This window comes from Mustela erminea, chromosome 5 (assembly GCF_009829155.1).
Source record: "Mustela erminea isolate mMusErm1 chromosome 5, mMusErm1.Pri, whole genome shotgun sequence".
In the NCBI taxonomy this organism is placed as follows: domain Eukaryota; kingdom Metazoa; phylum Chordata; class Mammalia; order Carnivora; family Mustelidae; genus Mustela; species Mustela erminea.
In genome coordinates, this window is record NC_045618.1 from 69,753,470 (window position 1) to 69,772,665 (window position 19,196).

Sequence of the window (19,196 nt, forward strand, 5' to 3'; positions counted from 1 at the left end):
AAATGAACCTGTCAGCCCAACCCTGTGTTCAAATGGAGAGTTTTTTCTTGGGAATTGATTTAAAGGAAAGTGGGCATGGAGCTAGTTGCTCAATACACTGGGTATAAACAAGTTAGACAATTAAAATATCCCCTAACACTTATTTAGAGTATTTTCTTGCATGAGCCTCACTAAAAGCCAATGAGGCATATGAAACAGTTGTTATATCCCCATTTTGTTGGTAAGCACATAGAGATGTAGAAACAAAATGTAATAAATATTATAGAGCTTATCATATGCAAAGGCAAAAACTAAAACCTAGGTCTCTAGCTCCTAACTGACAGTCTAGTCTACCATTCTGTCATCCATTCATCCATTCATTCACTCAGTATTTGTCAAAAATCTGTGATGTGCCAGGTACTAGGTTTTAGGCAATGGTAATTTAACATGCTATAATCACATACAAACTCTTCATAAAATTTGCATTCTGTTGGTGGAAAAAAATAAGGAATTAATAATAAATATTTATATATCTATATATATATTTATATGAGTAAGTAAGTAGATAATAAATACTAGGGAGGATATGTGGATAGGAAATGTCAGAGGATTGTAATTTTAATAAGGTGACTGGAGAAAAAGCTCACCAAGAAGTGACATTTGGAAAAGATCTACAGGATATAAGGGAACAAATTATCAAATTATGCAGCTTTCTGGGACAGAAGCACTGCATACTGCAAGTAGATCCCATGAGAAAATCCTGAGGAAAGAAAGCATCTGTTCAGAGAACAGCAGGGCAGCCCAACTGGCTATGTCAAAGGAATAAGGAATTGGATCCTATGTAGGTAACCATGGCTTATTCCCTAAGTGAAATGGGAAGACTCTAGAGAATTTTAAGCAAAGGAGCAACCTGATTTATATTTTAGCAGAATCACCCTGGACACTTGCACTGAGAACAGACTGAAGAGGGGCCATGATGGAAGCTGAGAAACCAATTAGGAGGCTAACAGAGTAGCCAAATGGAAGAGAGGGGTGGCTGGGTCAAGTGACCAGCGGGCAAGTGTGTTGAATTCTGAAAATATTCTGAAGGACATATTATTCTTAGAAAAGTTCTGAAAGCAATGAGGAATCTTAAATGCAAATGTTCCAAACAGAAGCTAAAGGTAGATTCCATATAGTTGTATAATTAAGATAATCCATTAAATTATGTCCTGTGCATGTAGATTATATCAAAGAGAAAATATTTTGGTGTCTTTATTGCTAAATCTTGATTTGGATTACCCTGTTTTCACTTCATTGTTTATTCTTAAAACGGGTGTATATTTGTTCAAGGAAAAGGGAAATGAAGGCCAGTTTTCTAATGCCAAATCTCAACCTGGACTGTTCTGTTGAAGTTTCACAGGTGGCTTTATTCAACACTGAATAGACCAGGCACTGTGAAATACAATGATTATTGTATTCTGAGTAAAGTTAGCCCGATAGCAAGAAGTAAGGAAGTAAGGACATTCCTGCTGTCAATCATCTTGGGGGGAGTTCAATCTTAGGGCAGGGAAAAAAATGAGAACAGAAAAGGGAAAAGGAAGAATGGGGTAGATGAGATAGGGAAATTGTTTTCTCTTTTGTGTATCTCAGAATTGAGGTCTGGAATCCACATAAGAAAGATCTGCTCAACATCATTCTCTTTGAGGGTAGGTCAAAGCAAAGCAGGAAAGTTTAATTCTACCACCAATAAATAGCCGAGCTAGGATTTAGACAAGGCAGCATCATTAGGGACCATACTGTCAAGAGGAGTGGGCTTATGACTAAAAATAACCACTTCTAATAATCAGTTTTAAAGTTCTCTAATTGATAATTCCCTTTTGTAATTCTTTGAGTCCTATTAAACTGTATTCTTGGAGTCCATTTGAACTCTGCTGTAAGGGTTTGAAAAGGCATCCTACATCCAGTGATATGCTAGGTATTCAACAACTGGCTTTTGTTTTTTAAAAAGTCCCTATATGTAGCATTTGCCAATTTCCATGGTATAAATATTTCTCCCAAGGCTGTTTGTACAGTGATATCACTAAATGTGGAGTTCAGAAGAGATGTGCCACAGTACACCATTACAGAGTACTTCTACCATGTATATTTAATAGATCAAATAATCTCAAGTGAATAAAGAGTAAAACATGGTAATATAATTAGAAAGTGATATGTTTTGAGTATTTATAAACTCAGTTTCTAATGTAATTTATTTAAATTGTAAGTTGAGATAATTCAATTTTTAATAATGGTTGTGTTTAAATACTAGCTCCATAATATTTCTCAAAATCAAACAGTCAGCTCTTATGAACCAATATGGGCCAGCTCTAGCACACCACAGCCTATGTCCATGATTGGTGCAAAGTAATAGAAAACAGCCATATCCACCTGAAGAATCACAGACTTAACGTGGAGAGAGAGAACCTGCAGAAGGGCAAAGTAGTGTCCTAGAATGTCAGGCAACCATGAAGAGAGACTAGAAGAGTCTGCCATCATTCCTTGGGAATCCCCAGGGTATTTTAGCAGAGGTATATGAAACAAGCCTGCATGTATGGTATTCATATAGGATGGGGTGTGTGCCAACTGATTCATACCAACTGCCCACTGAAGAAAAAAAGTTGAGGAAAAAACAAAGCAGAGCACATCTTCATCAAAGCATCAATTAACTACTTTCAAAAGATGCTGAAAAAGCATTTCACAAAGTACAGCATCCTTTCCTGATCAAAACTCTTCAGAGTGTAGGGATAGAGGACACATACCTCAATATCACCAAAGCCATCTATGAAAAACCCACCATGAATATCATTCTTTTTTTTTTTTCCAGCATAACAGTATACATTATTTTTGCACCACACCCCGTGCTCCATGCAATCCGTGCCCTCTATAATACCCACCACCTGGTACCCCAACCTCCCACCCCCCGTCCCTTCAAAACCCTCAGATTGTTTTTCAGAGTCCATAGTCTCTCATGGTTCACCTCCCCTTCCAATTTCCCCCAACTCCCTTCTCCACTCTAAGTCCCCATGTCCTCCATGCTATTTGTTATGCTCCACAAATAAGTGAAACCATATGATAATTGACTCTCTCTGCTTGACTTATTTCACTCAGCATAATCTCTTCCAGTCCCGTCCATGTTGCTACAAAAGTTGGGTATTCATCCTTTCTGATGGAGGCATAATACTCTATCCCCAGGGGTACAGGTCTGTGAATCACCAGGTTTACACACTTCACAGCACTCACCAAAGCACATACCCTCCCCAATGTCCATAATCCGACCCCCTTCTCCCAAACCCCCTCCCCCCAGCAACCCTCAGTTTGTTTTGTGAGATTAAAAGTCACTTATGGTTTGTCTCCCTCCCAATCCCATCTTGTTTCATTTATTCTTCTCCTACCCACTTAAGCCCCCATGTTGCATCACCACTTCCTCATATCAGGGAGATCATATGATAGTTGTCTTTCTCTGCTTGACTTATTTTGCTAAGCATGATACGCTCTAGTTCCATCCATGTTGTCGCAAATGGCAAGATTTCATTTCTTTTGATGGCTGCATAGTATTCCATTGTGTATATATACCACATCTTCTTGATCCATTCATCTGTTGATGGACATCTAGGTTCTTCCCATAGTTTGGCTATTGTGGACATTGCTGCTATAAACATTCGGGTGCATGTGCCCCTTTGGATCACTACGTTTGTATCCTTAGGGTAAATACCCAATAGTGCAATTGCTGGGTCATAGGGCAGTTCTATTTTCAACATTTTGAGGAACCTCCATGCTGTTTTCCAGAGTGGCTGCACCAGCTTGCATTCCCACCAACAGTGTAGGAGGGTTCCCCTTTCTCCGCATCCTCGCCAGCATCTGTCATTTCCTGACTTGTTGATTTTAGCCATTCTGACTGGTGTGAGGTGATATCTCATCGTGGTTTTGATTTGTATTTCCCTGATGCCGAGTGATATGGAGCACTTTTTCATGTGTCTGTTGGCCATCTGGATGTCTTCTTTGCAGAAATGTCTGTTCATGTCCTCTGCCCATTTCTTGATTGGATTATTTGTTCTTTGGGTGTTGAGTTTGCTAAGTTCTTTATAGATTCTGGACACTAGTCCTTTATCTGATATGTCGTTTGCAAATATCTTCTCCCATTCTGTCAGTTGTCTTTTGATTTTGTTAACTGTTTCCTTTGCTGTGCAAAAGCTTTTGATCTTGATGAAATCCCAATAGTTCATTTTTGCCCTTGCTTCCCTTGCCTTTTGCGTTGTTCCTAGGAAGATGTTGCTGCGGCAGAGGTCAAAGAGGTTGCTGCCTGTGTTCTCCTCAAGGATTTTGATGGATTCCTTTCGCACATTGAGGTCCTTCATCCATTTTGAGTCTATTTTTGTGTGTGGTGTAAGGAAATGGTCCAATTTCATTTTTCTGCATGTGGCTGTCCAATTTTCCCAGCACCATTTATTGAAGAGGCTGTCTTTTTGCCATTGGACATTCTTTCCTGCTTTGTCGAAGATTAGTTGACCATAGAGTTGAGGGTCTATTTCTGGGCTCTCTATTCTGTTCCATTGATCTATGTGTCTGTTTTTGTGCAGGTACCATGCTGTCTTGATGACGACAGCTTTGTAATAGAGCTTGAAGTCCGGAATTGTGATGCCACCAACGTTGGCTTTCTTTTTCAATATCCCTTTGGCTATTCGAGGTCTTTTCTGGTTCCATATAAATTTTAGCATTATTTGTTCCATTTCTTTGAAAAAGATGGATGGTACTTTGATAGGAATTGCATTAAATGTGTAGATTGCTTTAGGTAGCATAGACATTTTCACAATATTTATTCTTCCAATCCAGGAGCATGGAACATTTTTCCATTTCTTTGTGTCTTCCTCAATTTCTTTCATGAGTACTTTATAGTTTTCTGAGTATAGATTCTGTGTCTCTTTGGTTAGGTTTATTCCTAGGTATCTTATGGTTTTGGGTGCAATTGTAAATGGGATTGACTCCTTAATTTCTCTTTCTTCTGTCTTGCTGTTGGTGTAGAGAAATGCAACTGATTTCTGTGCATTGATTTTATATCCTGACACTTTACTGAATTCCTGTATAAGTTCTAGCAGTTTTGGAGTGGAGTCTTTTGGGTTTTCCACATATAGTATCATATCATCTGCGAAGAGTGATAATTTGACTTCTTCTTTGCCGATTTGGATGCCTTTAATTTCCTTTTGTTGTCTGATTGCTGAGGCTAGGACCTCTAGTACTATGTTGAATAGCAGTGGTGATAATGGACATCCCTGCCGTGTTCCTGACCTTAGCGGAAAAGCTTTCAGTTTTTCTCCATTGAGAATGATATTTGCAGTGGGTTTTTCATAGATGGCTTTGATGATATTGAGGTATGTGCCCTCTATCCCTACACTTTGAAGAGTTTTGATCAGGAAGGGATGCTGTACTTTGTCAAATGCTTTTTCAGCATCTATTGAGAGTATCATATGGTTCTTGTTCTTTCTTTTATTGATGTGTTGTATCACATTGACTGATTTGCGGATGTTGAACCAACCTTGCAGCCCTGGAATAAATCCCACTTGGTCGTGGTGAATAATCTTTTTAATGTACTGTTGAATCCTATTGGCTAGTATTTTGTTGAGTATTTTCGCATCTGTGTTCATCAAGGATATCGGTCTATAGCTCTCTTTTTTGGTGGGATCCTTATCTGGTTTTAGGATCAAGGTGATGCTGGCCTCATAAAATGAGTTTGGAAGTTTTCCTTCCATTTCTATTTTTTGGAACAGTTTCAGGAGAATAGGAATTAGTTCTTCTTTAAACGTTTGGTAGAATTCCCCCGGGAAGCCGTCTGGCCCTGGGCTTTTGTTCGTTTGGAGATTTTTAATGACTGTTTCAATCTCCTTACTGGTTATGGGTCTGTTCAGGCTTTCTATTTCTTCCTGGTTCAGTTGTGGTAGTTTATATGTTTCTAGGAATGCATCCATTTCTTCCAGATTGTCAAATTTATTGGCGTAGAGTTGCTCATAGTATGTTCTTATAATAGTTTGTATTTCTTTGGTGTTAGTTGTGATCTCTCCTCTTTCATTCATGATTTTATTTATTTGGGTCCTTTCTCTTTTCTTTTTGATAAGTCGGGCCAGGGGTTTATCAATTTTATTAATTCTTTCAAAGAACCAGCTCCTAGTTTCGTTGATTTGTTCTATTTTTTTTTGGTTTCTATTTCATTGATTTCTGCTCTGATCTTTATGATTTCTCTTCTCCTGCTGGGCTTAGGGTTTCTTTCTTGTTCTTTCTCCAGCTCCTTTAGGTGTAGGGTTAGGTTGTGTACCTGAGACCTTTCTTGTTTCTTGAGAAAGGCTTGTACCGCTATATATTTTCCTCTCAGGACTGCCTTTGTTGTGTCCCACAGATTTTGAACCGTTGTATTTTCATTATCATTTGTTTCCATGATTTTTTTCAATTCTTCTTTAATTTCCCGGTTGACCCATTCATTCTTTAGAAGGATGCTGTTTAGTCTCCATGTATTTGGGTTCTTTCCAAACTTCCTTTTGTGGTTGAGTTCTAGCTTTAGAGCATTGTGGTCTGAAAATATGCAGGGAATGATCCCAATCTTTTGATACCGGTTGAGTCCTGATTTAGGACCGAGGATGTGATCTATTCTGGAGAATGTTCCATGTGCACTAGAGAAGAATGTGTATTCTGTTGCTTTGGGATGAAATATTCTGAATATATCTGTGATGTCCATCTGGTCCAGTGTGTCGTTTAAGGCCTTTATTTCCTTGCTGATCTTTTGCTTGGATGATCTGTCCATTTCAGTGAGGGGAGTGTTAAAGTCCCCTACTATTATTGTATTATTGTTGATGTGTTTCTTTGATTTTGTTATTAATTGGTTTATATAGTTGGCTGCTCCCACGTTGGGGGCATAGATATTTAAAATTGTTAAATCTTCTTGTTGGACAGACCCTTTGAGTATGATATAGTGTCCTTCCTCATCTCTTATTATAGTCTTTGGCTTAAAATCTAATTGATCTGATATAAGGATTGCCACTCCTGCTTTCTTCTGATGTCCATTAGCATGGTAAATTCTTTTCCACCCCCTCACTTTAAATCTGGAGGTGTCTTCGGGCTTAAAATGAGTTTCTTGGAGGCAACATATAGATGGGTTTTGTTTTTTTATCCATTCTGATACCCTGTGTCTTTTGACAGGGGCATTTAGCCCATTAACATTCAGGGTAACTATTGAGAGATATGAATTTAGTGCCATTGTATTGCCTGTAAGGTGACTGTTACTGTATATGGTCTCTGTTCCTTTCTGATCTACCACTTGTAGGCTCTCTCTTTGCTTAGAGGACCCCTTTCAAGATTTCCTGTAGAGCTGGTTTGGTGTTTGCAAATTCTTTCAGTTGTTGTTTGTCCTGGAAGCTTTTAATCTCTCCTTCTATTTTCAATGATAGCCTGGCTGGATATAGTATTCTTGGCTGCATGTTTTTCTCGTTTAGTGCTCTGAAAATATCATGCCAGCTCTTTCTGGCCTGCCAGGTCTCTGTGGATAAGTCAGCTGCCAATCTAATATTTTTACCATTGTATGTTACAGATTTCTTTTCCCGGGCTGCTTTCAGGATTTTCTCTTTGTCACTGAGACTTGTAAATTTTACTATTAGGTGACGGGGTGTGGGCCTATTCTTATTGATTTGGAGGGGCGTTCTCTGAACCTCCTGAATTTTAATGCTCGTTCCCTTTGCCATATTGGGGAAATTCTCCCCAATAATTCTCTCCAGTATACCTTCTGCTCCCCTCTCTCTTTCTTCTTCATCTGGAATCCCAATTATTCTAATGTTGTTTCGTCTTATGGTGTCACTTATCTCTCGAATTCTCCCCTCGTGTTCCAGTAGCTGTTTGTCCCTCTTTTGCTCAGCTTCTTTATTCTCTGTCATTTGGTCTTCTATATCACTAATTCTTTCTTCTGCCTCATTGATCCTAGCAGTGAGAGCCTCCATTTTTTATTGCACTTCATTAATAGCTTTTTTGATTTCAACTTGGTTAGATTTTAGTTCTTTTATTTCTCCAGAAAGGGCTTTTATATCTCTCGAGAGGGTTTCTCTAATATCTTCCATGCCTTTTTCGAGCCCGGCTAGAACCTTGAGAATTGTCATTCTGAACTCTAGATCTGACATATTACCAATGTCTGTATTGATTAGGTCCCTAGCCTTCGGTACTGCCTCTTGTTCTTTTTTTTGTGTTGAATTTTTCCGTCTTGTCATTTTGTCCAGATAAGAGTATATGAAGGGGCAAGTAAAATACTAAAAGGGTGGCAACAACCCCAGGAAAAAATGCTTTAACCAAATTAGAAGAGATCCAAAATCGTGAGGGGGGAGAAAGGGGATAAAAAGAGGTTCAAAAAGGAAGAAAGATAAAAAAAGAAAAAAGAAAAAAAAAAAAGAAAAGAATTAAAAAAAAAAAAGAGGAAAACACCTAAGAAAAATGTAAAAAAGAAAAAATATATATATTAGATAAACTAGTAAAAAATCGTTAAAAAAGAAAAAGGTAACAGTTAAAAAAAAAAAAAATTTTACCCGAAGGTGAGAAAAAAAAAAAAATAACAAAAAATGAAAAAGAAAAAAATTAAATTAACTGCAAGACTAAAAAAAAATCACAGGGAAAAAGCCATGAGTTCCTTGCTTGGCTTTCTCCTCCTCTGGAATTCTGCTGCTCTCCTTGGTATTGAAACTGCTCTCCTTGGTAGGTGAACTTGGTCTCGGCTGGATTTCTTGTTGATCTTCTGGGGGAGGGGCCTGTTGTAGTGATTCTCAAGTGTCTTTGCCCCAGGCGGAATTACACCGCCCTTACCCGGGGCCGGGGTGAGTAATCCGCTCGGGTTTGCTTTCAGGAGCTTTTGTTCCCTGAGCGCTTTCCGTAGAGTTCCGGAGGACGGGAATACAAATGGCGGCCTCCTGGTCTCCGGCCCGGAGGAGCCGAGAGCCCAGGGCCGCACTCCTCAGTGCGTCCTCAGAGAACAGCGCCCAGTTTCTCCTGTCTGCCTGACCTCCGGCCGCGCTCCGAGCTCTCCGAGCCTGCGACCAGTTCAAGGTAACACCGAGCTGTGAGCTTACTGTCGGCTCTGTCTCTGTAGCCGGCTTTCCCGTTCCAATACCCGCAAGGTCTGCGACACTCAGACACCCCTGATCCTTCTGTGACCCTGCGGGACCTGAGGCCACGCTGAACCCGCGTGGGCTTCGCCCCGGTTTAGCCTCTGGAGCGATGTCCCTCAGCGGAACAGACTTTTAAAAGTCCTGATTTTGTGCGCGGTTGCTCCGCCGCTTGCCGGGAGCCGGCCCCTCCCCCCGGGGTCTATCTTCCCGTCGCTTTGGATTCACTTCTCCGCCGGTCCTACCTTTCAGAAAGTGGTTGTTTTTCTGTTTCCAGAATTGCTGTTCTTCTTCTCTTCGATCTGCCGATGGATTTTCAGGTGTTTGCAATCTTTAGATAAGCTATCTAGCTGATCTCCGGCTAGCTGAAGCAGTCTCAGCCTGCTACTTCTCCGCCATCTTGACTCCTCCCCTCATGAATATCATTCTTAATGGGGAAAAACTGAGAGCTTTTCCACTAAAGTCAGGAACACGGCAGGGATGTCCATTATCACCACTGCTATTCAACATAGTACTAGAAGTCCTAGCCTCAGCAGTCAGACAACAAAAAGAAATTAAAGGCAACCAAATCAGCAAAGAAGAAGTCAAACTATCACTCTGCAAATGATATGATACTATATGTGGAAAACCCAAAAAACATCACTCCAAATCTGCTAGAACTTGTACAGGAATTCGGGAAAGTGTCAGGATATAAAATCAATGCACAGAAATCAGCTGCATTTTTTTACACCACCAAGACAGAAGAAAGAGAAATTAAAGAGTCAATCCCATTTACAATTGCACCCAAAACCATCAGATACCTAGGAATAAATCTAACCGAAGAGGCAAAAAATCTGTACTCAGAAAACTATAAAGTACTCATGAAAGAAATTGAGGAAGACATAAAGAAATGGGAAAATGTTCCATGCTTCTGGATTGGAAGAACAAATGTTGTGAAAATGTCTATTCTACTTAAAGCAATCTACATATCTAATGCAATCCCTAGCAAAATCCCATCCATTGTTTTCAAAGAAATGGAACAAATAATTCTAAAATTTATATGGAACCAGAAAAGACCTCAAATAGCCAGAGGAATATTGAAAAAGAAAGCCAAAGTTGGTGGCATCACAATTCCAGACTTCAAGCTCTATTACAAAGCTGTCATCAATAAGACAGTATGGCACTGGCACAAAAACAGACACATAGATCAATGGAACAGAATAGAGAGCCCAGAAATAGACCCTCAACTCTATGGCCAACTAGTCTTCAACAAAGCAGAAAAGAATGTCCAATGGAAAAAAGACAGTCTCTTCAACAAATGGTGTTGGGAAAATTGGACAGCCACATGCAGAAAAATGAAATTGGACCATTTCCTTACACCACACATGAAAATAGACTCAAAATGCTTGAAGGACCTTAATGTGAGAAAAGAATCTATCAAAATCCTTGAGGAGAACACAGGCAGCAACCTCTTCGACCTCAGCCGCAGCAACTTCTTCCTAGGAACATCGCCAAAGGCAAGGAAGCAAGGGCAAAAATGAACTATTGGGGCTCCATCAAGATCAAAAGCTTTTGCACAGCAAAGGAAACAGTTAACAAAACCAAAAGACAACTGACAGAATGGGAGAAGATATTTGCAAATGACATATCAGATTAAGGGCTAGTATCCAAAATCTATAAAGAACTTATCAAACTCAACACCCAAACAACAAGTAATCCAATCAAGAAATGGGCAGAAGACATGAACAGACATTTCTGCAAAGAAGACATCCAGATGGCCAACAGACACATGAAAAAGTGCTCCATATCACTCGGCATCAGGGAAATACAAATCAAAACCACAATGAGATACCACCTCACACCAGTCAGAATGGCTAAAATTAACAAGTCAGGAAATGACAGATGTTGCGAGAATGTGGAGAAAGGGGAACCCTCCTACCTTGTTGGTGGGAATGCAACACTGGAGAACAGCATGGAAGTTCCTCAAAAAGTTGAAAATAGAGCTACCCTATGACCCAGCAATGGCACTACTGGGTATTTACCCTAAATATACAAATGTAGTGATCCGAAGGGGAACATGCACCCAAATGTTTATAGAAGCCATGTCCACCATAGCCAAACTATGGAAAGAACCTAGATGTCCATCAACAGATGAATGGATAAAGAAGATGTGGTGTATATATGTATATACGATGGAATACTATGCAGCCATCAAAAGAAATGAAATCTTGCCATTTATGATGACATGGATGGAACTAGAGGGTATTATGCTTAGTGAAATAAGTCAATCGGAGAAAGACAACCATCATACGATCTCCCTGATATGAGGAAGTGGAGATGCAATGTGGGGGGGGTTGGAGGGTAGGAAAAGAATAAGTGAAACATGATGGGATCAGGAGGGAGACAAACCATAAGAGACTCTTAATGTCACAAAACAAACTGAGGGTTGCCGGGGTGGGGGTAGGGCGAGGGTGGTAGGGTTATGGACATTGGGGAGGGTATGTGCTATGGTGAGTGCTGTGAAGTGTGTAAACCTGGTGATTCACAGACTGGTACCCCTGGGGCTAATAATACATTATATGTTAATAAAAAAAATTTTTTTTTTAAAGCATCAGTGAACTAACAATCCAGTGGAAATTTGCCTGTTAAGATTAGGGAGAGAACTGGAACTTAGGAACTACTTCAAAGCCTAGGATAATGTTATCTTTCTCCAGAAACGGTTTACTTCCTTCTACCAGCTGCTGAGAATGGAATGAAGGCCTGACGATTTGGGGGCCAGCCAGCTGTCCTGCCATAGCACAGTTCGCTCTATTGCCAAGAGGCTTCCCTTGGGTCTCAGCCCAGAGTGGAATGTTCCATCAGGATCTCTACCCTTGATGGGTGTTGAAACTGTCCCTCTAGTCCCAGGAAATGACCAAAAGCAGATGATTACAGCCTTCTCTATTGCCTCCTGTAGACCATCAACAGTCTCAAGGCCTGTGGCTCAGAGCAGTACAAACTTCCAGGCTCCCAACCCAGAGTAGGAATGATAACAGGGTTCCAGACACCAACTCCTGTCTACCCTAAAAGTCCCCCAAAACTGCAGGTTGGACTCTCTTTTCTCTGGACAAGCAACAGTTCCATAGCTCGATGTATATCAGCCTTCATGCACCAGGAGACATAAGCAAATGCTCACAGCAGCAGCTCACAGACATCAGAATATCCGCCTTCATGCACCAGAAGACATAAGAAAATGCTCACAGCAGCTCTGGTTGTAAGAGTCCCAAACCAGAAACAACCAAAAACATCCATTAGGAGTGGAATGGAGAAAGACACTGTAATATATTGATATAATAGAATACAACAGAATAATGAAAAGTAAGGAACTATAAAACCACACATGAATTTAAAAAAATACATATGGTTGAGCAAAAAAAGCCAGACAAAGAAAGAAGATTCCATATTAATAAAATTTTAAAATGTGTCAGCCTGATCTGTGTTGTTTAGGGATTCAAGCTTATATGGAAAAATTATAAAACAAAGCCACAGAGTGATTGTAAAATTTCAGGGTGATGGTTACTTCTACACCATTGGAAAAAGAGCATGACTAAGAAAACGTAAGAAGAGCTTTGGGGGTCTGGCAATTATCTGTTTCTTGCAGTCAATTATGGCTACATAGATGCTCATTTTATAACAATTTGTTAAGCTGACATTTATGTATTTTGTACTCTGTAGATTCATTATATTTTATAATATAAAAAGGGAAATATGTGGCCTTCTGTTTTAGTCATTGCCTGGTGAGACTTAGGACACTGGAAGGATTTTTAAAATCCTGAGCCCATATCACACCCCAGGCCAGTTAGTATCTTTTGGGATTGGGATGTTAAAGGCATTGATAGTTTAAATTTTTTTTTCAGGTAATTCCTCTATGAAGCCAAGATCAACAATTTCACTTGCCCCTATCCAAAAAGAAAAAGAAAAAAAAAAAGCTGACACAAATGTTCAAGAATTTGATGATGGCATCTGACTTTCATTCCTCCAATATACCAATTTATGGCACAATTACAGTTTGGAAAATTTTCTAGGGGAGAAGCCATCCAACTAAAGTCTTGTAGCCCCAAGCAAAACCGGAAGCTATCAAATCACTTCTTCTTCCATCTCCTCCACCATTCAGGGGCCACTCATGGAGAAGAGATGATTTCAGGGATTAGGAAGAAAGAAAGAATCTGGGAAACTATGACATGAGGGGCTAATGGTCTGGCATGAAGTTCCATCATCATCACAAACAAATCAGCATTAAAACCCACAGCTCTTTGGCAGCAGCATTTGCAAGTTGCCTAGATCTGAAACCTCATTTCACAACTGGAACAAGAGAGGACAGGAAGGGAAAAGTCAGTGAAAATAAAGTTTAAACGAGTTTTTGCAATTCCTTGGAAGAGTTTTTACTGCCACTCAGAATCACAATAACAAAAAGAACACTAGCTGACCCTTACTGAGCACCTGCTATGTACCAGGCACCATTTTAAAGGCTTAGCATATACTGACTCCTTAAACCCTCACAAGAGCCTTCTGGGGTTGGTACTACTAGCAGCCCTCAATATAAAGATGGGGAAACTGATGCCCATCCGACCTGTTAGGAGATTGTCCAATGTCATACCTGTAACACAAAGATTTTTGAAGTGTGGCCTGAGGAACTCTCAGGGGATCTGCACATCAAGACTATTTTCACAATGATACTAAACAGTTATTTATATTCCCTTTTTACTCTAGTTCTCCAATGAGTGTCTATGACTTGTGATGTCATACCCAGCTGGATACAGAAGCAGGTATCAGAATGCAGCTGTCTCCTACTGTGCCAAATAGTAAGAGATTAAGTATAAAAAAGTGCCACACTTGGGGGTGCCTGGGTGGCTCAGGCGGTTAAGCGTCTACAGCCCAGGTCATAATCTCCGGATCCTGGGATAGAGCCCAACATCAGGTACTCTGCTCACTGAGGGGTCTGCCTCAATCTCTCTCCCTGTGCCCCTCTCCACTGCTCATTCTCTCTCCTAAATAAATAAATAAAATCTTTTTAAAAATGTTACTCTTCTCACTTAGTTTTCGTTTTGGAAAATACAATTATTTTCTCATTAAAAAATGCCATTTAGGTAAATATGTCATGGGTTCATTATTTTCTAAAGAATTAATGAAGGAACTATTTCAGTGTTTTCTCCATTTTAATTTTTTATATGAAAATATTGGTAGATAGGGCCCTAAGTTCATAAAAGTTTGAGAAGCGCTGGCTAAGTAAGTATCAGGACCATGTTCCAGCCTGGTACCTTGACATCAGCATTCATAACACTGACCACTGCATGAAACCGCATCTTTTTAAATTATTAACGTATAGGGTATTATTTATTCCAGGGTTACAGGTGTGTGATTCCTCAGTCTTACACAATTCACAGCACTCATTATAGCACATACCCTCCCCAGTGTCCATCACCCAGCCACCCCACCCCTTACACCCACCTCCAGCAACCTGAAACTGCCTCTCTCAATCAGTGATACCACTTGGCAAGTTTCCTTAAAGGCTGTTTTCTCACATCACTTTATATAGTTGAGAGTATACAATATATACAATTTGTATGCTGGACATTTGATTTAAAATGATACCATTAACACTGACTCAGGCCCAAAGCCTCCAACGGACATGGGTTGAAATTCACACTCTACCACAGCCTATAGCATTTCCTGATCCCACACCTGCCCACCTCTTCAGCTTCACTCACTGTCCTCTCCTCCTCCCTTTATTTCACTGATTATCTTTCTCTAGGTCTAGGCTCATTCCTACCTCAGGAGATTTGCACTTGCTATACCTTCACCTGGAATATTTTAACCATATGAAAGTTTCCTCTAAACACTCAGCTCACACCTCCCATGTTACCTCCTCAAGGAGCCTTTTTTTGAGGCCCATTCTTTCTTAATAACAATTCTGAAATTATCTTACTGATTTATTTCTTTATTATCTGCCTTTATCCCACTAGAATATAATCTCCATGAAACAGAGACTTACTCACATCTGTAACTCCAGTGCCTAGAGCAGTGTGAGCCAAGAGTAGGTGCTCTATAAATATTTAGTTAATTATTTTACACAACTCTTTGTGACTGTTACATATTTAACTTGCTACAAGATGTTGCCTTCAGGATGTGCCACCATTCCTCAAACTCAGTATGTCCAGATCCGAACTCCTTCTTATACTCCTTTAACCAGGCCCTTTTCCTATGTTCCCTATATCAGTTTCTGACCGCTACACTTACCATAGAACCCAAGCCAGAAATCTGGTATTTCTCCCTCTCTCCAACACCCCACATCAAATTAATCTCCAAATGGCACCACAATAACCATGCACGGTAGTTTCTGTTTCTGCCCAGGCCATTTTTACCTCTGTGACTCCTCCTGATGTCTTCCCTGCCAGGAGACCAATCTTCTTATTTCTTAGCTGTTTCACTATGATTGATCCTTGAAGGGTCAGCCCAGGGACAGAGCTCCTAGGAAGACTTTCTGAGCCCTGCCCACTCCTACCCTCTAGGCTTAGGTTCTAGGCCACTCCTTGATGGTCCCATGACATTCACACCTCACCGCTTCATAATTATCAGCTTGCAATTATTTATGTGCTGGTTTCTAGACCCATCCCATAGGATGGGAGCTCCTTGGGAGCATGTTATAGGATTATCCATCTATTGGAGCCCAAGGATCTACCTCAGTCCCTGACACATAGCAAGCATTCAACACAAAGATGCTGGGGTCCTAAGCATAAGAGCACTGGAGTCAGAAGACAGAACTGCGTAAGATACTCTATCTCTCTGAGTCTTAGGTTCCTAGGTTATAAAGTGGGGATTTGAGGGAGGCTTTTAGTGTTCAATGAAATGAATAAATGCCAGTACAGCAGCATCTGACAAACAGTGCTCTGTTAGTGAACACCATTATTATGTACAGAAGGCAGGGAAGGAGGGAGAGAGGGAGGAAGAGGCAGGGAACAAGGAGGGAAGTTGGGAGGACAGAGCATGCAAGGATCCAAGCTTCAAGTTTAATGGATATAGAAAAAGGTTTGTATAGGTTTAATGGATATAGAAAAAGGTGTATTTATCCATTAATGATCATTTTTATGGAAAATATAATTCTTAATTGCTATAACTATTTATTTTTATAATAAGATACTATGTTAATGAAATAAGCACAAAAAGAGAACAAGATTCTAAGAAAACTGAATATCTTCCTCTTAAAAACTTAATCACTCCTTAGCTCTAGTTTTGCCTCACACTGTACCAAAATGTGCTAACCTGAGTCACTCACCTTAAGAATAAAAAAAAAAAAAAGAAAGAAAATCACATTCCTGGGTTATGTACATTGGTTTAATGTAGTTTAGAGGTTTGGGGGCTTCCACAAAAATTAAAGTCACGGGCAGTATTTCCTCTACAACAGACTTCTTCCTCCCCTTGTAAGAGGTTTCTAACTACTCAAATAGTTATCCCACTTCTCCTTAAGGCCTTTATATACCCTCAGAAGGTTTTTAAGGTCCCCTCTGGTGACCAGGGCCAGCTGGGAGGGGCACACTAGTCCAGATGATGACCCACAAGGAACCTGTCCTAGTTTATCCCCTTCCTGGTATGCTCAAGCCATCTACCACCTACCTGCACCACCTCCATCTCAAACACACATGCACCTACATGTTGGTTGACCAGATGCCCCAAAGAGACTAGACGGGCAAAGGAGGGAAAATAATCTCTCTGGAGCCTCTGTTGTAGAAAGCATTCTGGCTTGAGACTAGACCAGATCAGTCAAATGGTGGCAGCACTCTGACTTTGGGTAACTCAAATGGTGCATATAAACAAAAGCTCTGCAAAAGAAAGTATTTGTCTATAGCCCTTGTACTCCTAGGAGCAGCCATATCTGTCCGCCCCCCCCCCCCCCAACTTCCAAATTTTCTTTTCCCATCTCCAATATTCTGAATCAGAGAGAAAAGCCATGTTCCCGCAACATACCACTCGTCTGTTTGGAACTGTATAAGTGTCTCTTCGCAGATGAGAAAAAAAGGAAGAGTTTCCCATTTTTCCAATTTTACTGGTTTTACCATTTAAGGAAAGTTCCTCCTTGCTCACTTCTCTGTGGGAGTAATTTATCAACCTTATCAGCCATTTTAGATAGAGTAAAAATACTCCAGTTACAAATTACAATCCAACAGCTTGAGGAACACACAATCTATGATTTATAGAATGCCACGTTTAAATAGATCTTAAGACTCTTAAACAATTACAAAGGGCTTTCTACTCTGAGACTGTTGGCTTAGCTCCTTGTTCAAATGACAGGATGGACTACCTCTTTGGAGACACATACACCACCCCCTTTTGCTGAGTGTTGTAGCAAAAAAATTATATAGTGATATTTCCTTTTGGCCTTAAAAAACATTTGTCATTTAAAGAAAACACATTGTGGAATAAATATGAGGTGCTCAGTCTCTGCACATCTGTTTCTGATTTGTGTAATTAACAGAAACCCACTAGCAGGAGCCAGGAGGAATGGCCCCTGCACCCACCCCTCCCTCGGTTTCCATAGAGCACATCTGGAAGGCAAGGGGGAGAGGAACTGCCATGCCAGGTTGAGAAGGACTCATAGGTAACCACATCCATGAAGTCATCAAAGCCTGGAGATTAGTTGCACTCTTTCATGTCACTTTCCAAATTTTTCATTGTGAGTTTTCTTATATTGTTTGACAGAACTAAACTTTTTCTGGACTTGACAAGATAATTGTTTCCATATCACAACAGAGTTTGAAAAAAAAATACACAGTCCTGTATCTCACTGACAATGATAAATTGTCATCAGATAATATCATCCCCAAAAGTACACAGTGCCAGTAGTTACAAAGTTTCAAATGTGAATTTCCTAAATAGGGCTTCAACCAATGGTGGATTGCATTGGGTTTTGTTTGTTTGTTTGTTTCTGTCCCTGATTGGGAACAGTTCATATTTATTAAAAATCCTGAGGTTAGTGGTGCCTGGGTGGCTCAGTCATTAAGCATCTGTATTCAGCTCGGGTCATGACCCCAGGGTCCTGGGATCCAGACCGGCGTGGGGCTCCCTGCTCAGTGGAAGCCTGCTTCTCCCTCTCCCACTTCCCCTGCTTGTGTTCCCTCTCTTGCTGTCTCTCTCTGTCAAATAAACAAGTAAATAATCTTTAAAAAAAAAAAATTCTGAGCTTATAGGGTACCTTTAAAGTAAATTACTCATATACGTAGTGCATACAAGCCCACACTACATTCCATGAAAATCAATCAGGCTTTATAACAGTTTGGGATAAGGCATGTCCTTAAAAAGGGTCCATGATTCAGTTCAGAGACTTCTCTGACTTTCATCCAAACCCCTCAGGTCCAGAAATCTGGTTGGAAATCTTACCAGGACAGTATATATTTAAATTTTTGCTCAGTGGCAGTTTGGTAGGAGTGTTTGCTGGGGGGGGGGGGGGGGGGGGGGGGGGAGCGGGGAGCTTCAAGCTTCTAGATGATTCCAGGAGGCAGTCTGCCCTTTCTAAGTACCTAATCTGTAGGAACCTCCCCCCACACCCACACACACACAACTATGACAGTAGCGCTCAGTAAGAGCTGATTTTCTCCTCATAGTCCTATTGTACTGAGTGTTGTGGAATGTTTCTCTTTTAGATACCAAATAAAGCAAACACTTGCCTGATGAGGGGTGGGGTGAAAACTGTTTGTTTAAGAAGATATAGCCATTCTCTCTTCTAAGTCTGTGACAATTGCCATGGTCACTTATCAAGCAGAGTAGAGGAAGCACTGGAGAGTCAGAAAACGTGATTCCAGGCCTAGCCTTGCACACCACTGACCCTCAGGTCTTGCAGGACTCAGGCTCCCCCTCTATAAGAGGGGGGCTGGACTCAGTATCTCTGACATTCCCTAACAAAGCAAAGATTCTAGATTTCAACAAAACATACATTTTTTTTTTCCTGTGTCCCAGCTGTTTCTCCAAAGAAAGTCCATCCAGCAAAGCAAGCAAAAGGGGTATCGTCCCTCCCAAGCAGATTCTTTCCCCATGGGTCGGTCCTAAAGCAATAATAACAGAGCT

At 40.5% G+C, this 19,196-nt stretch overlaps 1 protein-coding gene across 10 annotated transcripts in view; it reads right to left on the reverse strand.

Moving 5' to 3' along the window:
* ATP8B4 (ATPase phospholipid transporting 8B4 (putative)) overlaps window positions 1-19,196 on the reverse strand; it is a 268,272-nt gene that overhangs the window by 18,610 nt on the left and 230,466 nt on the right. The gene's annotated exons all lie outside the window — the stretch shown is intronic.